At 42.0% G+C, this 21,425-nt stretch overlaps 1 protein-coding gene across 1 annotated transcript in view; it reads left to right on the plus strand.

Annotated features, from left to right (window-relative positions):
• The first annotated feature begins 3,384 nt into the window (after positions 1-3,384).
• The window catches only part of CCDC116 (coiled-coil domain containing 116), a 32,385-nt gene continuing 14,344 nt past the window's right edge, over positions 3,385-21,425 (plus strand). The window contains exon 1 of the mRNA XM_043529402.1: positions 3,385-3,472. The gene's annotated coding sequence lies outside the window, so the exon portion shown is untranslated. The remainder of the gene's footprint in view (positions 3,473-21,425) is intronic.

The raw sequence follows: 21,425 nt of genomic DNA on the forward strand, positions 1-21,425 counted from the left end.
GCCACCTTGAAGAAGAATTTCAAAACAAATGCACCATATAACCAGTGATATATCTGAGATACATCAATGATATTTTCATCCTCTGGACAGACAACTTAAACTCCCTCATAGATTTCCACTTCAACAACCAACTCACATCCACTAAACTCTCTCTGGAGCACTCCCACACTAACATCAACTTCCTGGACACCACAATCAGCTTCAACAATGGAACCCTACAGACAACTATATACAAGAAACCCACGGATCACCACACCTACCTTCATAGATCCACTAACTGCCCCGAACACACCAAGAAATCTGTTATCTACAGCCATATCACAGAATATGCTCTGAGGAGAAAGTCCAAGATATACCTTAACACACTTAAAACCACTTTCACCATACAAGGACACTCCACCAGAGAAGTAGATTGCATCATGGAATAGGCCACCCAAATACCCCAAGAAAACCTGCTTCAATACAGAAATAAACCCCCCTCTGCCTACATACCCCTAGTTGTTGCCTACCACCTCACACTGGAACCCCTACAGGATATCATCAAACACCTACAACCCTTACTTGATGGGGACCCCATCCTGAAAGAAATCTTTGCTGAACCCCTGTTTCTGTCCTTCAGACAACTCCCCAACTTCTCCAAGCTCATCATCAGAAGCAAGCTCCCGACAGATCAGGGCACAACAACTCAGAGCAGCACCAGACCCTGGCAGAACAACAAATGCAAAACCTGCAGACATATTGCCACTCCTACAATGATCCACACCCCCAAACAAAACACCTTTCAAGATCCATGGGTCCTAAACATGCCTATCACAACATGTGGCATACCTCTTCCAGTGCACTAAATGCCCCAATAACAACTATGTGGGTGAAACCAGACAATCACTATGCTCTTGAATGAACACACACAGGAAAATGATAAAACACAAAAACACCGTATCACCTGTGTGTGAACATTTTTCACAAAGTGATCTCTGTATATCTGACCTGTCAGTCCTCATCCTCAGAGGAAACCGGCACAACACTTTCAAAAGATGAGCCTGGGAGCTTAAATTCATGACTGTGCCAGACATCAAAAATCATGGACTGAACAGAGACACTGGATTTTATTAAGATGATGTTTAAAAAAAGTGAATGGTACAAAGTTGAAGCATAGAAGTTTCTTGTTATCAGGAAATAACATACAGATTATCAAGGAGTGCGAAGTTCAGTTTAGGATCGGATGGCGTAAGGAATACATAATCTGTTGTTGGATCATATTAAAGAAGTTCTGTATTAAAATCACAAATGAGTTTGATTGCCCATAGTTTAAATTCCAGGGTATTACTAATTAAGAGGTCTCTTGGTTTTTGGTACTGTTTCTCTCCCTCTATGTGTGAAACTTGCAAGCTGCTAATTGTGTTAGTACATTCTAAGACAGAGTCTATTCTCAAAGCAATTCTTTGTAACAACAACTACTCACACAGAGAGAGACTCAAAGCAATACTCTGTAACAACAGAAACAGCACCCAGAGACTCCCTGACCTTTTGTTGTATTCATCTCGCTTTGTTAACAATTGTGATTAAAATAGAGATAGAGGATGTATGTGGATGGATGCTTGGTGTGGATAATAACTGAATGATCATTTTGGTGCCAGCCTAAGAATCCAGTGTCCATCAGCTGAAGAAGGCGTCAAGTGGAAATAACCAGAGGACCCCCGGAGGGCAGACTGGAATCCACCCAACAGCCTCAAGAATGGGAGAACCAAAGAACAAGATAACATCTGGCAGCACGGAGCCATCAGGAATGTGCCATCTGCTGATTGATTCAGCAACAGCATGATGAAGCAATTCCCATAGACTGGCATAGGAAGAAATTCCTATAAAAATGGACTCTAGAAAGTGAGAACTTTGGGGTCTGATTCTGCAAACCAACTTCCAGGAGCGTCAGATGAGCATCTGACAAGGCCCTGCTCCCTCCTCATGTCCAGGCCACCTGGCCAGTGGCTTGGCATGAGCAACTCTAAGGCTGGTAACTATGATAACAACCTTGAAGAACCTGTGTGTGTGTGTATGAATGAATGTGTGAATACATATGAAATTGAATGGAATGTTATAGCTATAACTAACTGCTTACTATGATTCTTTCTGTATTCACAATAAATGTGACATTTTGCCTTTTCCCCTTTAATAAGATCCTGCTGGTTTTTATTTTATTGGTATAACACTGTAATATTTCTGATTGGGGGTAAAAGGTTGATGGGTCACACTACAGACATCGAGATATGAGGGTATGTTGTTCATATAATGGCTATGTTCAGGTGTGGAGTATATAATGAGTGGATACGATAATGAGGATGGATTGACCCTCATTTGGCGAGATTTAACGTTCAGTGAGATTATGGTTCCAGTTCATGTGGTCCAATGGACAAAGTCTCTCAGTCCCTTTCTCGTAGTCGAAGCACAATGTCGCTCCGGCTCACACCTCCTGGTACTGTCGGTGGCCGGTGACGTGTTTGATGTAGATGTCCCTGGACCATCGAATCATTTCCGAGACCATGAGGTGCCGCATGAGCCGTGCATAGCATTGACTGATCCTGCAGGTCCACAGCACACGCTTGTTGCAGGGGTCCCAGGCGCCCAGGGCTCCAACGATCAGGGCGTCCATCTGTACCTCGTAGCCCTTCACTCTCAGGATGTCGACTACAACAACGTATAACCCACTAACCCCCTCTTTTTGTCCTGTGACAGCAAAGGTATTAACAGGCCACTCTACCTTGAATGGTCTTTTACAATATGTGTGAACTACTTTTCCTTAACAATCTGTTCCACCTTGGATTTTGTTTTGACCCGGGGAGTTCCTTTCCCACACCTGAAGAAGAGCTCTTCATGGCTGGAAAGCTTGTCTCTCTCTCTCACCATTGGAAGTTGGTCCAATAAAAGATATTTTATTTACCTTGTGACTGTTGGTGGGCATTTCCACAGAGCTCATTGCCATAGTACCTGAGAATGCCAGGTATCCTCATTTATACCAAAAGGGCAGGGTGTTCCTAACCCAGCACCATGGTACAAGAGGGCAAGAAGATGGGATGGTATTATTACCAAACTTTACTCCTGAAACTAGAAAACACAGGCACCTCTCCTTCTTTCCTGCTTTGTTATAAATGAAAAAATCAGTTTACATTTATGCAAAGATGCACTACAATGCTGGATGTTTCCACGGACCTTGGTCTAATTTTTTTTTTCCATAGCTGAACCTAGGGCTGATTTATGGTTTCACATCAGTTTGCATCGTTGTACAGCTTTGTCACAAAACTAGTTGAAATGCTCTGGTTTCAGCTGAGTTTTGTGTTGCATTCTCAGGTTAATGAGAACCTGAATCCCATCAGTAGAAAATGCATGTTATTCAGAATGAAAGAAAACCCCATTGGATCAACTACTCTGGGCTTCCTAGAGCAAATCCAACTGTCCAAACTGTTCAACAGTAAAGCAGGTAGGTCCCCAAATGCTGTGCTGACTGAAGCCTCACTCCTCGCCATCTGCTAAGCTCTACAGGTCCACTAAGATCCATGAAACTGAAGCTATTGTGAGCTAAATCAACCAACCAATTATCAAGAAAACCTGAGTTATCTGAATCCTCACATTTACAAAGGTCTTAGGTGTCCTGTGAGACCTTCATAAAACTGAGGTTCTACTGTATTTAATATTTTCTGTATGACCTTGGTGTATATTTCCCCCTGTTGCATCCCAACATGCCCCAATGGATTCAGATATAAAACTATTCCCAAACACAGCCTTACCAGGCCTGGGAAGCACTTAGATACTACAGTAATGAGTGGTATAGAAAACCCTGACATAGACAGATAGGTAGAATATCCTTCTCTCCCAGACAAAATGCCCACAACACTCACCATACAAAGAGATGATTCCCTTTCTCAGACCTACTGATGAGGTTAGATTTGTACCTGCAGCTGTAAATGGCATGACTAGTGCAATCACACAAGATGTTTTCTTTTGTTTCCCCAGTGTAAGATGAATCAAAATCTTTTTTCACTGGCACCATTTGGTTCATGAATTGCCAGGGTAGCTGCTCAGTCCTGTTTTTTACTTACCTTTGTCTGTTTGCAGCTCTGAGTTTAGGTGTTGATCTAGAGCTGAAATCCAATCCAATTGACCTTGACCAGGAAGTGCCTAAGATTCTTATCCTGGGATGGGGAGGGGCATTGGGTGGAATAGATAAGTCGTCTGGGAGGACATAGTTTAGATCACAAGCTACCATTTAGTATTGGATTCAGGCCTATCTCTTATGTTGCATGTAAAATTTCTCTGGGCTTTTAACTGCTTCTTTTCCTTAATACAGAGAGAAAAAAGGTTTAATAGATTGTGTGAATAGTCCCAAAAATGTATTATCAATGTTCTCAACTATGAAGGTAGAGGACCAAGTTTCATCAATGTTCAGTGAGTCTCATCTCAGTTGTTAGGATTGTCCCTAAATGTTCAGACTACGGCTGTCCTCTTCTTGCATAGGCCAGAAGAAGAAGTAGCATGGTTAAGTAGAGTAGCTGGTGTTGGACTAGGGCAGGGGTTCTCAAACTAGGGGTCAGGACTCCTTAGGGGGTCGGGAGGTTATTACATGGGTGATCGCGAGCTGTCAGCCTTCACCCCAAACCCTGCTTTGCCTCCAGCATTTAGAATGGTGTTAAATATATTTTAAAAGTGTTTTTAATTTATAAGGGGGGGTCACACTCAGAGGCTTGCTATGTGAAAGGGGTCACCAGTACAAAAGTGTGAGAACCACTGGACTAGAGAGAGGCTAACTGAAGTACTCCATTGTTGTGTGTGGGATCCTGTTAAAATTGCCTGTATTTAGACAAATCCCTTTTGGTAGGTTTCTCCAGGAACCAAAAGCCTTTTCTCGATTCTGTGAAATCCTAGGATAAGAAATCCAAATCTCAGGGAATTCCTTGCAGATGCTGATGTTGTTTAGAGTCATTAGCCCGACAAAGGAGACTGAATATGTACACAACTTTCAGAGAGAAAGAGATGAGACATGGATACCCCCAGAAAACAGTCATTCATTTTTGGGAGAGGGCAAAAGTTAAACATTAGTCAGTGGAAAATGGTTTCCAAAAGGAATGTATTGTCTGAGCGAGCTTCCCACAAAGGAAATGACCATCTTGTCCAGACCCGGAGCACCCACGGAGTCTTATGAGGAAAGTTTTTAAAAACTGGGCATGTTTAATCTTGAGAAAAGAAGACTGGGGGAGGGGGAGGGACTATTTAATGCAGTCTTCAAATATGTAAGGGCTGTTATAAAGAGGAAGGTGATCAATTGTTCTCCATATCCACAGGACGTAGGACAAGAAGTAATGGGCTTAATCTGCTGCAAGAGAGATTTAGGTTAGATATTAGGAAAATCTTTCTAACTCTAAGGGTAGTTAGGCACTGGCACAGGCTTCCAAGGCAGGCTGTGGAATCGCTGCATTGGAGGTTTTTAAGAACAGGTTGAACAAACTCCTGTCAGGGATGGTCTAGGTTTACTTGGTCCAGCCTCAGCACAAAGGGCTGGACTTGATAATCCCTTGAGGTCCCTTCCAGCCCTACATTTCTATGATTCTATCAGATGACCTGAAACAAGTAACTGCTAGCTGTTATATATGGGCACCTTGCGGAGGGGAACTGAGCTCTGATCACAGTGGAGGCAAAGCTAGGATTAGGTAACAGCTCGGGGACAAGGTGTTAGACAGAAGCGGTATACAGTTTTCTTCCTCAGTCAGTGCCACAGAAGGGCTGGCAGGAGCCATTATGGACAGAGAAGAGCAAAGAAGGTTACTAGGCATGTTGTACTAACACAGGTTTTATTCTTTTACTAAATTAGGCCCCAATCCTGCAAAGACTTACAGGCAGGCTTAACTGGAATAACTCACATGCTTAAAGCTAAGCACATGTTAAAACTTTGCAGAATCAGGGCTGCAGGAGGCAGAGCTACACCTTCAGAGACATTTACAGTTTGCCATTTTGCCCCCTTTTGACATCTTTTTTTTCTCTCTCTCTCAGCAAATTGAGGACATTTCTGAATCCCTTCCATGCTGCCACACCCCACCCCAAAATCACTTGCTGAGCTGATCCCAAGGCTACTACGCTAGCAAGGACTTTTATATATTGCATGTATTTAACCAAGCACAAGTTCTTTACTCCATTGTGCTGGGCACTAGCCTCAAAGAGACCAGAGCTATTCTAGAAACTTTTGCCAGTATAGCAATGTCAGTTAGGGGTCTGATTCATTTTAGGACAGTCCTATACCAGCAAAAGCCCTAGAGTAGACTGAGTTATACTGGCATAGAATTGTTGCAGAAGAGCATCTCCCACCAACATAGCGCTGTCCACTGGTGTTTTTGTCAGTGAAACTTATGTCGGTCAGGGGGGTTGTTTCTTCACACCCCTGACAAAAGTTTTACAGACAAAAGCTAGTGTAGACAAAGCTTAGGAGAGTTTGCCGATTGTAGCTATACTGGCAAAACTTTCCTAGTGTAGATCTGGCCTGAGCAACTGCATATTAATGTTACCTCTGCCCTTCTTGCCCCATGCTCTTCTTGCTGTCTTGCTGATCCAGATTCCATCAAAGTTATTGGAAAAATTCCTATTGACTTCAGTGGCTTTGGATTAGGTCCTTCTTATCCTCCCTCCCTGGATAGTGTCATGTCTGAAATAAAGTCCGGAACCTGCAAAGGCTTATACACGTACTTATCATGAACCCCTTGTGAGTTGTTGCACTGAAGTCAATGGGACTACTCACACGCTTAAAGTTAAGCATGTGTTGAATCTGTGACATGGCTTGTAAGCTCCTTTGTTCTTTTATCTGTATTGGGAGGCACCTAGTACATACCTGAGCACTGTCAAATAATAAATAACCTGTTCAGCTTTAGTGACAGAGAAATTGTGAGTGATGATAGGAAATTGATTGCTATCAGTTTTACTTGGAAGGTGCTCAGACACAACATTGCTAGGCAGTAGATTAAAACCTTAAGATTAGACAGAGAGACCTACATTTTAACATGCATAAAGAACTGGAGTGACTATAAGCCAAGCATGTGATACAGCTAGAAATATATTTTTTAAAAGCACTTTTACTCCAAGCTGCTCTCAGAGAGCATTCTTTATATAGTGTAAGTTAGTAGACTATCCATTACGCTTGGTGTATTATTCCTATCACTATTTAATTGTGTGCTGACTAATGATCAACAGGATGGCAATTTGCCATCAATAAGTAATGAAATGTTTAATATGTTTTTATTATTGTGAAAAATTAGTCTTTTAAGTCTTTAATCATGCTGCTGGCTCTAGTATCTATTGGTTTGTCAAAAGATAAACAGAAATATATTACTCCAAGTACTCTGAGGCTTTTAATTACAAGCAATCAGAGTAAAACAAGCTGCAGCAAGTAGGGGGACTAGGTATTTGTGAGGGAACAGTGACACTGGGCCCAATTTTCAAACTCGGACACGTAAGTTAGAACACCCAGTTTTGCATATGGGTGCACAGATCTGCACTCAATAGTCATTGGTTAAAGCACAGGATTGGGAATCAGGAAATCTGAGTTCCAATCGCAGCTGTCACAGATTTACTGAGAGACATTGGAGAAGTCACTTATACTTCTTGTCGCTCAGTTTCTCAATCTGTTGCATGGGGATAGTAATAATCACCTCCCTCACAGGACAGCTGGGAGGCTTATTCCTTAATATTTGTGAAGTGTTTTGAGAGCCTCAGATGGAAGGAACTATAGACATGTTGTTCTTTCAGATGCCAGTGTGAGTGCCCAGATGGAGAACTGAGTCCCCTAACAAAGCCCAAGTTTAAAAATTGGTCTCCTCATTTTAGACACACTCAGAACAGGTATTTCTAGGGACTTTAAACTCAGGTCTTTGTGAATGTTAAGTTTTAGAACTTGGAGCACCAGGCTGTCCATCAAAGTGACCATGTCTGAGATATCTTCATTACCAGGCTTCTCAAATTCCAATGTTTTTGGCCTTTGTCTGTGACCTGTCTCTATATGGCAATATGATTGTCCATAGTCCGTATCCTAATATCCAGACCATCTATTTGCTGTCTCCATGTGAGTTTCCAAAATAGCAAGTTTTGGAAAAATACCCAATCTTCATTTTCCAGGGTGGATCAAATAGTAGTGAGTTTGGTTTTGTGAGTTAATTCCCTCAAGCGTTTCCTGGCAGGCAGAGTTTCTTGGCTGGGAAGATTATGGCAGAAGCGACAAGTGCCTGGTTGTTTTCTCTCTTGATGTTTGATGGGTGAATCATTTCAGAAGTATAAATGAGTTCTCTCCAGTTCTCCTTTAAGTGGGTAGTAGAGGCCTGTCTGTCCTTCCTCCTCCCCCCATAACCAGCCCTCTGTCTCTGCCCACACCTGCCCCTTGCACACTTCTCCCCTCCCCACAACCACCTGGCTTGGCTGTTCTTCCCTTCCCCACACAACTGATCCTCTCAAAAACATAATATTCCACATTGCATTTACACTGAAAGGGCTCTAGGCTCCCCTAGCTAAGGACAGGACTGGTGGTGGTGGGAATATACAAGCTCTCTGTCCCACACGGGTTGTAAGGACCTAATCTTGCATGCAGCCAGGACTATCACGTCTATTGAATACAGAGGGCTCAAGTTCGTCTTTGACTAATAAACTCATTTATGTGGACCAGCTACAAAGCCTTTGGCCCAAATGCAGCAGTGCTGCATAATGTGGTGTAACGTACAGACCCCCTTTCATTCCCTCAGACTGCCTTAGCTCAACTTAAACACACTCTGCTGAGGTGTGAAGGAGCAAACTTGGTGAACTTACATGCTGAGGAGGTAGAAGAAAGTGTAAATTTTAGAACCTTCCACTGTACTTTAAATAACAGTAGCTTCTTCTGGCTTCTTCCAGCTTCTCAGCATGTAAATTACGAGTGTCCTCAAACATTGGTAGAGTGGGAGTAAGTAGAGCTAGGGGAAGTGTAGCCTAACTTACACCATCTTACACACTTTTTCTGAATTTGACCCTCTGTGCAAACATCTGCTGATGGAGGGCTGGAAACCTCTCTCCTCTCTCCAACCAAGCTGAGAAATCTCTGTGAGAAAAACTGTATTTCCTGTGAGCTAACATTTTGCATATGGGTGCACAGATCTGCACTCAAATAGTCCAGCAGAGGGAGGATAAAAGCAAGTGGTCTGTCTGGTTTGTGGTCAGGACAAACAGGGGTCTCAGAAGCATAAAGGTACAGGGGACAACCAGTAGCTCACAAGAGAGGATGGATGGTCCAGTAGTTAGGGCACTAGCCTAGGACTTGGGAGTTCTGGGTCAAGTCCCTGCAGTGCCACAGACTTCCTGTGTGACCTTGGGCAAGTTACTTAGCTTCTCTGTGCCTCATTTCCTGTCTGTAAAATGGGGATCAATAGCACTGCCCTATTGCACATGGGTACTGTGATGCTAAATGATTGCGAGATACTCACATACTATAGTAATAAAGGCTATAAGTGCATGATCTAGATAGGCAGAAGAGCTATATATAGTTTGATTTCCAATTGGAGTCCAAATCTGTCCAAGAAAAACTAATTGCATGCGTCCTCCCAACTTTATTTTGGGGAAATCTCAAAAACATTCATGTACAGTTTTCTTGTTTATTTGTGTGTTATTGCTGTGAGGTCTGGCTGTTGCTAGCTTACCCTCCAATAACTGTGAATTGTCTGCATCACAATATTGTAACAAATTGCAAGCAATTTGCAAGCTAGCATTAATTTGAAGAAGAAATTTGTGACTGAATGTGAACAACAAATATGCTCAAGAATTTTGTGATGTGTTTGGATGATTCACAAGCGGGGGAGGGGAGAAAGGTGAAATTCATTGCAGAAATAATTCTATGTGAATTGTTTCAGAGTAACAGCCATGTTAGTCTGTATTCGCAAAAAGAAAAGGAGGACTTGTGGCACCTTAGAGACTAACCAATTTATTTGAGCATAAGCTTTCGTGAGCTACAGCTCACTTCATCGGATGCATGAAGGAGGTATTTTTTCATGCTTTGTGTGTATAAAAAGATCTTCTACACTTTCCACAGTATGCATCCGATGAAGTGAGCTGTAGCTCACGAAAGCTTATGCTCAAATAAATTGGTTAGTCTCTAAGGTGCCACAAGTTCTCCTTTTCTTTTCTATGTGAATTATTTGCCTCTTTCTACCTAACATGCAGCCGAGCAGTTTTAATTTCTTCCAGTAGATGGCAGTAGTGCACACAAATACTAGTTAGTTCAGTACAGGACTGTCTTTCTAGAAATACTTCAAGGGCACTTACTCAAGAATTCACCTAATTCTCCTATGATATTATGAGACTTGTGGAAATCCAGACGTTTTGGTGTGATCACAGATCAATCATAAACGTAGCAATGAATAAAGTTCCTGGGCTTTCAGTTCATTTCTTTAACCAAACATTATTTTATCAAAGCTTAGTATGCCTATTATTTAGGGCTGTCAATTAATCGCAGTTAACTCACATGATTAATTCAAAAAAATTAATCGCGGTTAAAAAAATTAATCATGATTAATCACAGTTTTAATCGCATTGTTAAACCATAGAAAACCAATTCAAATTTATTAAGTATTTTTGGATGTTTTTCTATATTTTCTAATATATTGATTTCAATTACAGCACAGAATACAACTGCTCAATCTATATTATGATTTTTATTACAAATATTTGCACTGTAAAAATTATAAACAAAAGAAACAGTACTTTTCAATTCACCTCATACAAGTACCATAGTGCAATCTCTTTATCGTGAAAGTGCAATTTACAAATGTAGATTTTTGATGTTACATAACTGCACTCAAAAACAAAACAATGTAAAACTTTAGAGTTTACTAGTCCATTAAGTCCAATTTCTTGTTCAGCCAATCACTAAGACAAACAAGTTTGTTTATATTTATGGGAGATAATGCTGCCCACTTCTTCTTTACAATGTCACCAGAAAGTGAGAACAGGTGTTCGCATGGGACTTTTGTAGCCGGCATTGCAAGGTATTTACGTGCCGGATATGCTAAACATTTGTATGCCCCTTCATGCTTTGGCCGCCATTCAAGAGGGCATGCTTCCAGGCTGATGACACTCGTTGAAAAAATAATGCGTTAATTAAATTTGTGACTTGAACTCCTTGCGGGAAAATTGTATGTCTCCGGCTCTATTTTACCCGTATTCTGCCATATATTTCATGTTATAGTAGTCTCGGATGATGACTTAGCACATGTTGTTCATTTTAAGAACACTTTCGCTGCAGATTTGAAAAAACACAAAGAAGGTACGAATGTGAGATTTCTAAAGATAGCTATAGCACTTCACCCAAGGTTTAAGAATCTGATTAGCCTTCCAAAATCTGAGAGGGATGAGGTGTGGAGCATGCTTTCAGAAGTCTTAAAAGAGCAACACTCTAATGCGGAAACTACTGAACCCGAACCACCAAAAAAGAAAACCAACTTTCTGCTGGTGGGCATCTGACTCAGATGATGAAAATGAACATGCGTCGGTCCACACTGCTTTGGATTGTCATCGAGCAGAACCCAACATCAGCATGGACACATGTCCTCTGGAACGGTGGTTGAAGCGTGAAGGGACATATGAAACATTAGTGCACCTGGCACATAAATATCTTGAGTCGCCGGCTACAACAGTGCCATGAGAACACCTGTTCTCACTTTCTGATGACATTGTGAACAAGAAGTGGGCAGCATTATCTTCTGAAAGTGTAAACAAACTTGTTTGTCTGAGCGATTGGCTGAACAAGAAATAGGACTGAGTGGACTTGCAGGCTCTAAAGTTTTACATTGTTTTGGTTTTGAATGCAGGTTTTTTTTGTACATAATTCTACATTTGTAAGTTTAACTTCCATGATAAAGAGATTGCACTACAGTACTTGTATTAAGTGAATTGAAAAATACTATTTCTTGTGGTTTTTACAGTGCAAATATTTGTAATAAAAATAAATACAAGGTGAGCACTGTACACTTTGTATTCTGTGTTATAGTTGAAATCAATATATTTGAAAATGTAGAAAACATCCAAAAATATTTAAATAAATGGCATTCTATTGTTGTTTAACAGTGAGATTAATTGCGATTAATTTTTTTAATCGCGATTAATTTTTTAATTGCTTGACAGCCCTACTATTATTAAATTACCATTATACATAGATAGTGTTTCTGTAGACTTAGCTTGGAACATTTTTGTAACGCAGTCAAAATGCAATAGGGAAGTTGTTTTATTGTAAATAAATAGCACTATTCGTAACAAGTATGTGGTTCGCAAAAAGAAAAGGAGTACTTGTGGCACCTTAGAGACTGACAAATTTATTTGAGCATAAGCTTTCGTGAGCTACAGCTCACTTCATCGGATGCATTCAGTGGGAGATTTATATATAGAGAACATGAAACAATGGGTGTTACCATACACACGAATACAGACTAACACGGCTGTTACTCTGAAAACTGTAAAGAGAGTGATCACTTAAGGTGAGCTGTTTCAGAGTAACAGCCGTGTTAGTCTGTATTCGCAAAAAGAAAAGGAGGACTTGTGGCACCTTAGAGACTAACCAATTTATTTGAGCATAAGCTTTCGTGAGCTACAGCTCACTTCATCGGATGCATACTGTGGAAAGTGTAGAAGATCTTTTTATATACACACAACGCATGAAAAAATACCTCCTCCCACCCCACTCTCCTGCTGGTAATAGCTTATCTAAAGTGACCACTCTCCTTACAATGTGTATGATAATCAAGGTGGGCCATTTCCAGCACAAATCCAGGGTTTAACAAGAACATCTGGGGGGGGAGGAAAAAACAAGGGGAAATAGGTTACCTTGCATAATGACTTAGCCACTCCCAGTCTCTAGTCAAGCCTAAGTTAATTGTATCCAATTTGCAAATGAATTCCAATTCAACAGTTTCTTGCTGGAGTCTGGATTTGAAGTTTTTTTGTTGTAATATAGCAACTTTCATGTCTGTAATCGCGTGACCAGAGAGATTGAAGTGTTCTCCGACTGGTTTATGAATGTTATAATTCTTGACATCTGATTTGTGTCCATTTATTCTTTTACGTAGAGACTGTCCAGTTTGACCAATGTACATGGCAGAGGGGCATTGCTGGCACATGATGGCATATATCACATTGGTGGATGTAAAAGAATAAATGGACACAAATCAGATGTCAAGAATTATAACATTCATAAACTAGTCAGAGAACACTTCAATCTCTCTGGTCACGCGATTAGACATGAAAGTTGCTATATTACAACAAAAAAACTTCAAATCCAGACTCCAGCGAGAAACTGTTGAATTGGAATTCATTTGCAAATTGGATACAATTAATTTAGGCTTGAATAGAGACTGGGAGTGGCTAAGTCATTACGCAAGGTAACCTATTTCCCCTTGTTTTTTCCTACCCCCCCCCCAGACGTTCTTGTTAAACCCTGGATTTGTGCTGGAAATGGCCCACCTTGATTATCATACACATTGTAAGGAGAGTGGTCACTTTAGATAAGCTATTACCAGCAGGAGAGTGGGTTTGTGGGGGGGGGGGGGTGAGAAAACCTGGATTTGTGCTGGAAATGGCCCAACTTGATTATCATACACATTGTAAGGAGAGTGATCACTTTAGATAAGCTATTACCAGCAGGAGAGTGGGGTGGGAGGAGGTATTTTTTCATGCGTTGTGTGTATATAAAAAGATCTTCTACACTTTCCACAGTATGCATCCGATGAAGTGAGCTGTAGCTCACGAAAGCTTATGCTCAAATAAATTGGTTAGTCTCTAAGGTGCCACAAGTACTCCTTTTCTTTTTAAGCTGAGCTATTACCAGCAGGAGAGCGGGGGGGGGGGGGGGTGAGGGGGGGGAACCTTTTGTAGTGATAATCAAGGTGGGCCATGTCAACGTTCTTGTCAACTGCTGGAAATGGCCCACCTTGATTATCACTACACCCCCTCATGCTGGTAATAGCTCACCTTAAGTGATCACTCTCCTTACAGTGTGTATGGTAACACCCATTGTTTCATGTTCTCTATGTATATAAATCTCCGCACTGTATTTTCTACTGAATGCATCCGATGAAGTGAGCTGTAGCTCACGAAAGCTTATGCTCAAATAAATTGGTTAGTCTCTAAGGTGCCACAAGTCCTCCTTTTCTTTTTGCGAATACGGACCAACACGGCTGCTACTCTGAAACCTGTCAAGTATGTGGTTGAGGCACATTCTTTCCATAGTTTTGTTTTACATATAACTGAGGAGAGCTGCATAGGCAGGACTTTCAGGTTTGCACGGTCACAGATAAGCGGCTCTGAGACTGATGAGGAATGCAACAATGTTGGTAAGGGAAACTGACAGCTCACGTTCCCATTTCTTAATAACATTGTCACTGCTGATTGCCAATTTGCCTGATAGGTATGGCTACAGACTGGCCAATGGCCTACGTAGGTAGTATAACTTTTTCAGAAAGCCTCAGGGGTCAAAGGCTTCTGGTGCTTCAAAGGCATCCAGCCCACACGAGTGTTGCAGAGCATGTTTAAGTTGAAGGTATTGTTATTCCTTCTCTGGGGGCTTGGGGCCAGTTGGAACCTCTCTAAAGCGAGGCAAGAACATGAAGGAATCGTTTTCAATTATGGAGTGAATGTTCAAAATCCCTTTTTTTAATCCCATGGGGCCACAGAATGGGTCTATGGGCAATTGAAATGTTGTAGTGACCCCAGACTGAAGACTCTGAATATAATAAGGGATGGCTTTTAAATTTAACGCAACCAGATACGAGGCTTACCTATAGCCACAATTGTGACCAATTTCTCCCTAGGGAAATAATAGAAGTCTGAGTTTAGAACTGATTCTAATAGTGGTGGGGCTTCAATTTCCTCCCACACACACAGGCAGGGTCCCAGAGCTTGGTCTCCAGCCCGTGTCAGGAACTCTACACAGCAATGATCATCTCCACAGCCCGAGCTCCACGAGCTGGAGTTGAGAGGCAGGGGCCAGCCTCGGGTTTTTCTTTCCTGTGTAGACATACCCTTAGTGTCCCATAAGATTGCTTGGGAGACTGAGGGGTTGTTATTGGTGTCAAAGAAAAATTTTATTTCTTCCTCCACAAACTTCTTAAACTGTAAAAAGAAAAGGAGGACTTGTGGCACCTTAGAGACTAACCAGTTTATTTGAGCATGAGCTTTCGTGAGCTACAGCTCACTTCATCGGATGCATTCAGTGGAAAATACAGTGGGGAGATTTATATACATAGAGAACATGAAACAATGGGTGTTACCATACACACTTCTGGCACCTTAGAGACTAACCAATTTATCGGAGCATTGATGCATCCGATGAAGTGAGCTGTAGCTCACGAAAGCTCATGCTCAAATAAATTGGTTAGTCTCTAAGGTGCCACAAGTCCTCCTTTTCTTTTTACCATACACACTGTAACCAGAGTGATCACTTAGGTGAGCTATTACCAGCAGGAGAGCGGGGGGCGGGGGGAACCTTTTGGTGGGCCATTTCCAGCAGTTGACAAGAACATCTGAGGAACAATGGGGAGGGGGATAAATATGGGGAAATAGTTTTACTTTGTGTAATGACCCATCCACTCCCAGTCTCTATTCAAGCCTAAGTTAATTGTATCCAGTTTGCAAATTAATTCCAATTCAGCAGTCTCTTGTTGGAGTCTGTTTTTGAAGTTTTTTTGTTGAAGTATTGCCACTTTTAGGTCTGTAATCGAGTGACCAGAGAGATTGAAGTGTTCTCCAACTGGTTTTTGAGTGTTATAATTCTTGACGTCTGATTTGTGTCTATTTATTCTTTTACGTAGAGACTGTCTGGTTTGGCCAATGTACACGGCAGAGGGGCATTGCTGGCACATGATGGCATATATCACATTGGTAGATGTGCAGGTGAACGAGCCTCTGATAGTGTGGCTGATGTGATTAGGCCCTATGATGGTGTCCCCTGAATAGATATGTGGACACAGTTGGCAACGGGCTTTGTTGCAAGGATAGGTTCCTGGGTTAGTGGTTCTGTTGTGTGGTGTGTGGTTGCTGGTGAGTATTTGCTTCAGGTTGGGGGGCTGTCTGTAGGCAAGAACTGGCCTGTCTCCCAAGATCTGTGAGAGTGATGGGTCGTCCTTCAGGATAGGTTGTAGATCCTTGATGATGCGTTGGAGAGGTTTTAGTTGGGGGCTGACGGTGATGGCTAGTGGCGTTCTGTTATTTTCTTTGTTGGGCCTGTCCTGTATTAGGTGACTTCTGGGTACTCTTTTGGCTCTGTCAATCTGTTTCTTCACTTCAGCAGGTGGGTATTGTAGTTGTAAGAATGCTTGATAGAGATCTTGTAGGTGTTTGTCTCTGTCTGAGGGGTTGGAGCAAATGCGGTTGTATCGTAGAGCTTGGCTGTAGACAATGGATCGTGTGGTGTGGTCTGGATGAAAGCTGGAGGCATGTAGGTAATTATAGCGGTCAGTAGGTTTCCGGTATAGGGTGGTGTTTATGTGACCATCGCTTATTAGCACCGTAGTGTCCAGGAAGTGGATCTCTTGTGTGGACTGGTCCAGGCTGAGGTTGATGGTGGGATGGAAATTGTTGAAATCATGGTGGAATTCCTCAAGGGCTTCTTTTCCATGGGTCCCGATGATGAAGATGTCATCAGTGTAGCACAAGTAGTGTAGGGGCATTAGGGGACGAGAGCTGAGGAAGCGTTGTTCTAAGTCAGCCATAAAAATGTTGGCATATTGTGGGGCCATGCGGGTACCCATAGCAGTGCTGCTGATTTGAAGGTATACATTGTCCCCAAATGTGAAATAGTTATGTGTGAGGACAAAGTCACAAAGTTCAGCCACCAGGTTTGCTGTGACATTACTGGGGATACTGTTCCTGACGGCTTGTAGTCCATCTTTGTGTGGAATGTTGGTGTAGAGGGCTTCTACATCCATAGTGGTCAGGATGGTGTTTTCAGGAAGATCACTGATGGATTGTAGTTTCCTCAGGAAGTCAGTGGTGTCTCGAAGATAGCTGGGAGTTCTGGTAGCGTAGGGCCTGAGGAGGGAGTCTACATAGCCAGACAATCCTGCTGTCAGGGTGCCAATGCCTGGGGCGTCCAGGGTTTCCAGGTTTATGGATCTTGAGTAGCAGACAGAATACCCCAGGTCAGGGTTCCAAGGGTGTGTCTGTGCAGATTTGTTCTTCTGCTTTTTCAGGGAGTTTCTTGAGCAAACGGTGTAGTTTCTTTTGGTAACCCTCAGTGGGATCAGAGGGTAATGGCTTGTAGAAAGTGGTGTTGGAGAGCTGCCTAGCAGCCTCTTGTTCATATTCTGACCTATTCATGATGACGACAGCACCTTCTTTGTCAGCCTTTTTGATTATGATGTCAGAGTTGTTTCTGAGGCTGTGGATGGCATTGTGTTCTGCACGGCTGAGGTTATGGGGCAAGTGATGCTGCTTTTCCACAATTTCAGCCCGTGCACGTCGGCGGAAGCACTCTATGTAGAATTCCAGTCTGTTGTTTCGACCTTCAGGAGGAGTCCACCCAGAATCCTTCTTTTTGTAGTCTTGGTAGGAAGCTCTCTGTGGGTTAGTATGTTGTTCAGAGGCATGTTGGAAATATTCCTTGAGTCGGAGGCGTCGAAAATAGGATTCTAGGTCACCACAGAACTGTATCATGTTCGTGGGGGTGGAGGGACAGAAGGAGAGGCCCCGAGATAGGACAGATTCTTCTGCTGGGCTAAGAGTATAGATGGATAGATTAACAATATTGCTGGGTGGGTTAAGGGAACCACTGTTGTGGCCCCTTGTGGCATGTAGTAGTTTAGACAGTTTAGTGTCCTTTTTCTTTTGTAGAGAAGCAAAGTGTGTGTTGTAAATGGCTTGTCTAGTTTTTGTAAAGTCCAGCCACGAGGAAGTTTGTGTGGAAGGTTGTTTTTTTATAAGAGTATCCAGTTTTGAGAGCTCATTCTTAATCTTTCCCTGTTTGCTGTAGAGGATGTTGATCAGATGGTTCCGCAGTTTCTTTGAGAGCGTGTGGCACAAGCTGTCAGCATAGTCTGTGTGGTATGTAGATTGTAATGGATTTTTTACCTTCAGTCCTTTTGGTTTGCATTTGGAAAGGAGGATGATGTCTGTCTGTATCTGTATGAGTTTTTTCATGAAGTGGATAGATTTCCACTCCATATGGCTAAATTCAGTGCCTTGCATTATGATAGGTTTCAGAGTAGCAGCCGTGTTAGTCTGTATTCGCAGAAAGAACAGGAGTACTTGTGGCACCTTAGAGACTAACAAATTTATTTGAGCATAAGCTTTCATGAGCTACAGCTCACTTCATCGGATGCATTCAGTGGAAAATACATTTTTAAATTGTGTGTCTAGTAGTAAGGAGGAATTTAACCTCCATCTTCTGGTAGCCCTTTGTTTTATAGGAGCTGAGAGCTGCAACACCACAGGTGCGTGATCAGAGATCATTCACTTTTATTTCGTTGTTAATAACAGAGCACACCAAGCCACCCATTACCAAAAAACCATGAGTTTGTGAAAGCGTGGAGGGGAAAAAAAGTGTTGTATCTACCTATATGGTGCTGCAGACTTTAAACCCAATTCCTCCATCTGGGCAACAATGGTCTGCATAGCAGATGATTGGGATCTTTGAGGTCTGCTTGATCCGTCCAAAAGCAGGTTTAACACTTTGTTGAAGCCCCATGCTATGAATCAAATTTTGTAGGGAGGAGACGATTAGTCTTGAAAACAATAGATTGAAAAAGGAAGGCTCCTCTTTGCTGGCGGCGAGAGGGTTACAAGAGTGCATATAACATTGGAGATACAAACTTTAACCGTTAAGAATCGTCCCTTCATATGTTTATCAGTTGATAGGATTTGTGTGGTCAGTTTTGTATTGAAGAGAATGGACACTCCACTGTACTTGGCTGAGTAATTACTAAAAACGCCATCACCAATCCAGACTTTTTTAGAGCTTGTCAGTCTCCGATTCAAGGAAGGGGGGTTTCTGGGAGGAGTATTATATCAGCTTTCAACTTTCTTAAGTGAGACCATTTTTCTTCCTTTTTAAAATGTTACCGATTTCTTTTATGTTCCAAGTGTTATGAGCTCTGTGAAACCTTGTTATGATTTGAGTTAAAACCCTATTGAGATTGGTTGGGGTGAACTCATCCTTCAATTAATGTAACTGGAAGCAGAAGCCCCCACATAAAACAAAAGATATGTGTAAACCCACCCAGCAGCTTTTGGCTTAGTATTGTTTTGCGTTGGTGCTGGGAAAGAAAAATATACAGAAACTGGGAATGGACAAGAATACAGAGAGCAAATGGCACGAGAGCCAAGCAGGAGTCTGCACGCACAGTGTTACTCTGGAAAAAGCTAGAGAGAGCGCTTTTGGGTCTGGTCATGGCTAACAGGCTTGGGGTTGTAAGCTAAGAAACTGCCCCTTTTGGTTCCTCCAACATTCAAAGGAAGACTTTATACATTCCTTGTAAATAAGATTGCATCCGCGGCAATACCAGACTCCATCAATCTGAAGGAGCTAAGGAATTGGCAATCCCACTTGATCTTAAAAATAGCTGGGAAGGCTATAAAATAGGTCAGTCCTTTCTCCTTGGCCAGCTTCCTTGAGGTATTGAACAGAGCTCCTTTTTTCAACTATGGCCCACTGTAGCTGGAAAATATCATTATTTTATGCCTCATCCAATCCAGGTTTCCTCTTTCTCAGGCTTTTTAAAGGATGGATTCTTTCACATGGTATTTTAGGAATTTTAATATAAATGCCTTGGACTTGGCATTAGCTGTAGGTTTAGGAGCTAGGGAGCAGTGGGCTCTTTCTACGTCTGCGTCTGTATCCAGGTGTAAAGAAAGGATCTCAAGAGGGTCTTACACAAAAATTCCACTGGCCTCCCTTTCTCCACATCCTCAGAGAACCCAACCACCCTCAAATGATTTATTCTGGCCTGGCCTTCCACGTCGTTGATTTTAACTTGTAGCTTTCAGATCAGACATTGTTGTCAGTCTGGAGTGATCCTAATAGAGCCCATATTGTCTTCTAAGGTGGAGCTTCTAGTTTCTGCCTCTTCAGTCCTGGAGGATTGCCCCTCTGTCTTGGTGTGCTGAAGTTGTAGCTTTAATTACAAAAGAGAGATCCTCTGATATTTTCCTTAGCAGGATCTGTTCCCTGGATATCTGCTTCAGCATTTTGTAGATTTGATCCAGGCCTGTTGGGACCTCCTCTTCAAGCTCTGCCAGGCTGCCTGGTACAGAGCTGACAGAGAACCTCTGCTTCTTCACACTTTGTGGGGAGTCCAAGTAGAGAGAGGGGTTCAAAATGGATCTGTTTGCTACTATGATGTTAAAAAGCAGGATGAACCATCCAGAAATAAAAGCTGTGGCCTTACTATAGCGGATGACGGCAGATGTTAGCGGGGCCAAGCAAGAGCTCCAAATCTAGGCAGCCATTTTTCCCTGCTAGGTCCCAGTGTGTCATCTTTAATAAAGACCCCACAATTGGAATGTTAGCTAACACTTGTGTTGAGTATGCACGAGTCAGAAGAGAATTCAGCTCACAGTCTTAGAGCTGGGCTGGCTCTGCAGGGATAACAGAAACAAAAAGCAGTCACAACTTATTCTAGTCACTAGAGTCAGTTGATTTGACTCCAAATACTCAGAAGCAGCAGACCTGTGGAGTAAGAAGATAATTTCAATGGCAGTTAGGCACCTTGATACCTTTAAGGATCTGGGCTTTAGGGTCTGATCCAAAGACGACTGAAGTCAACGGAAAGACTCCCACTGACTCAAAAGGTCTTTAGATCAGGTTTTTAAACATGTGCGTAACTTTAAGCAACCTATTGAGCTCATGGAATTAAGTTGAAGTCACTGAACTCAATAGGATTATTTGCATGCCTAAAGTTGCTCATGAGCTTAAGTGTTTTCCTGGCTCAGAGGCTAGCTCACTTTCCCCAGAGATCAGTTAAACTCCTGATTAACAATAGCACTGTCAAGGGTTTCCTGCATTTTGGAAGGTCATTTGCCCAACAATTAATGCTTCCAGCAAGCTGGGAAATCTCTTTGTCTGTACATGTTAACATTAAAATGCATTTTGTTTTTCTGTTCCCTCAGCTGCTGTCAGTTAATGTTCACTTGAGATGATAGTGGTTGCTAAATGGGACAGGATCTTTTCCCTAGAATAAAATTTACTTGAAATTAGTGTGTTTCATAAAATATGAAAGACATTTTAATGAGATGATACAAGAACTGTTTTTAAAATGATAGAATATATAATTTTCTTTTCTGACCCAGTCTCACCGGTTTACGAAATATATTTAATGACAGTTTAATGGCTTCCATAAGGATGTTGGATTTTAAACCTCTTTATCTCTCTTATTTTTAATTCCAACAGCTTTGGA

The sequence above is a fragment of the Chelonia mydas genome, chromosome 15 (assembly GCF_015237465.2).
Source record: "Chelonia mydas isolate rCheMyd1 chromosome 15, rCheMyd1.pri.v2, whole genome shotgun sequence".
Classification (NCBI taxonomy): domain Eukaryota; kingdom Metazoa; phylum Chordata; order Testudines; family Cheloniidae; genus Chelonia; species Chelonia mydas.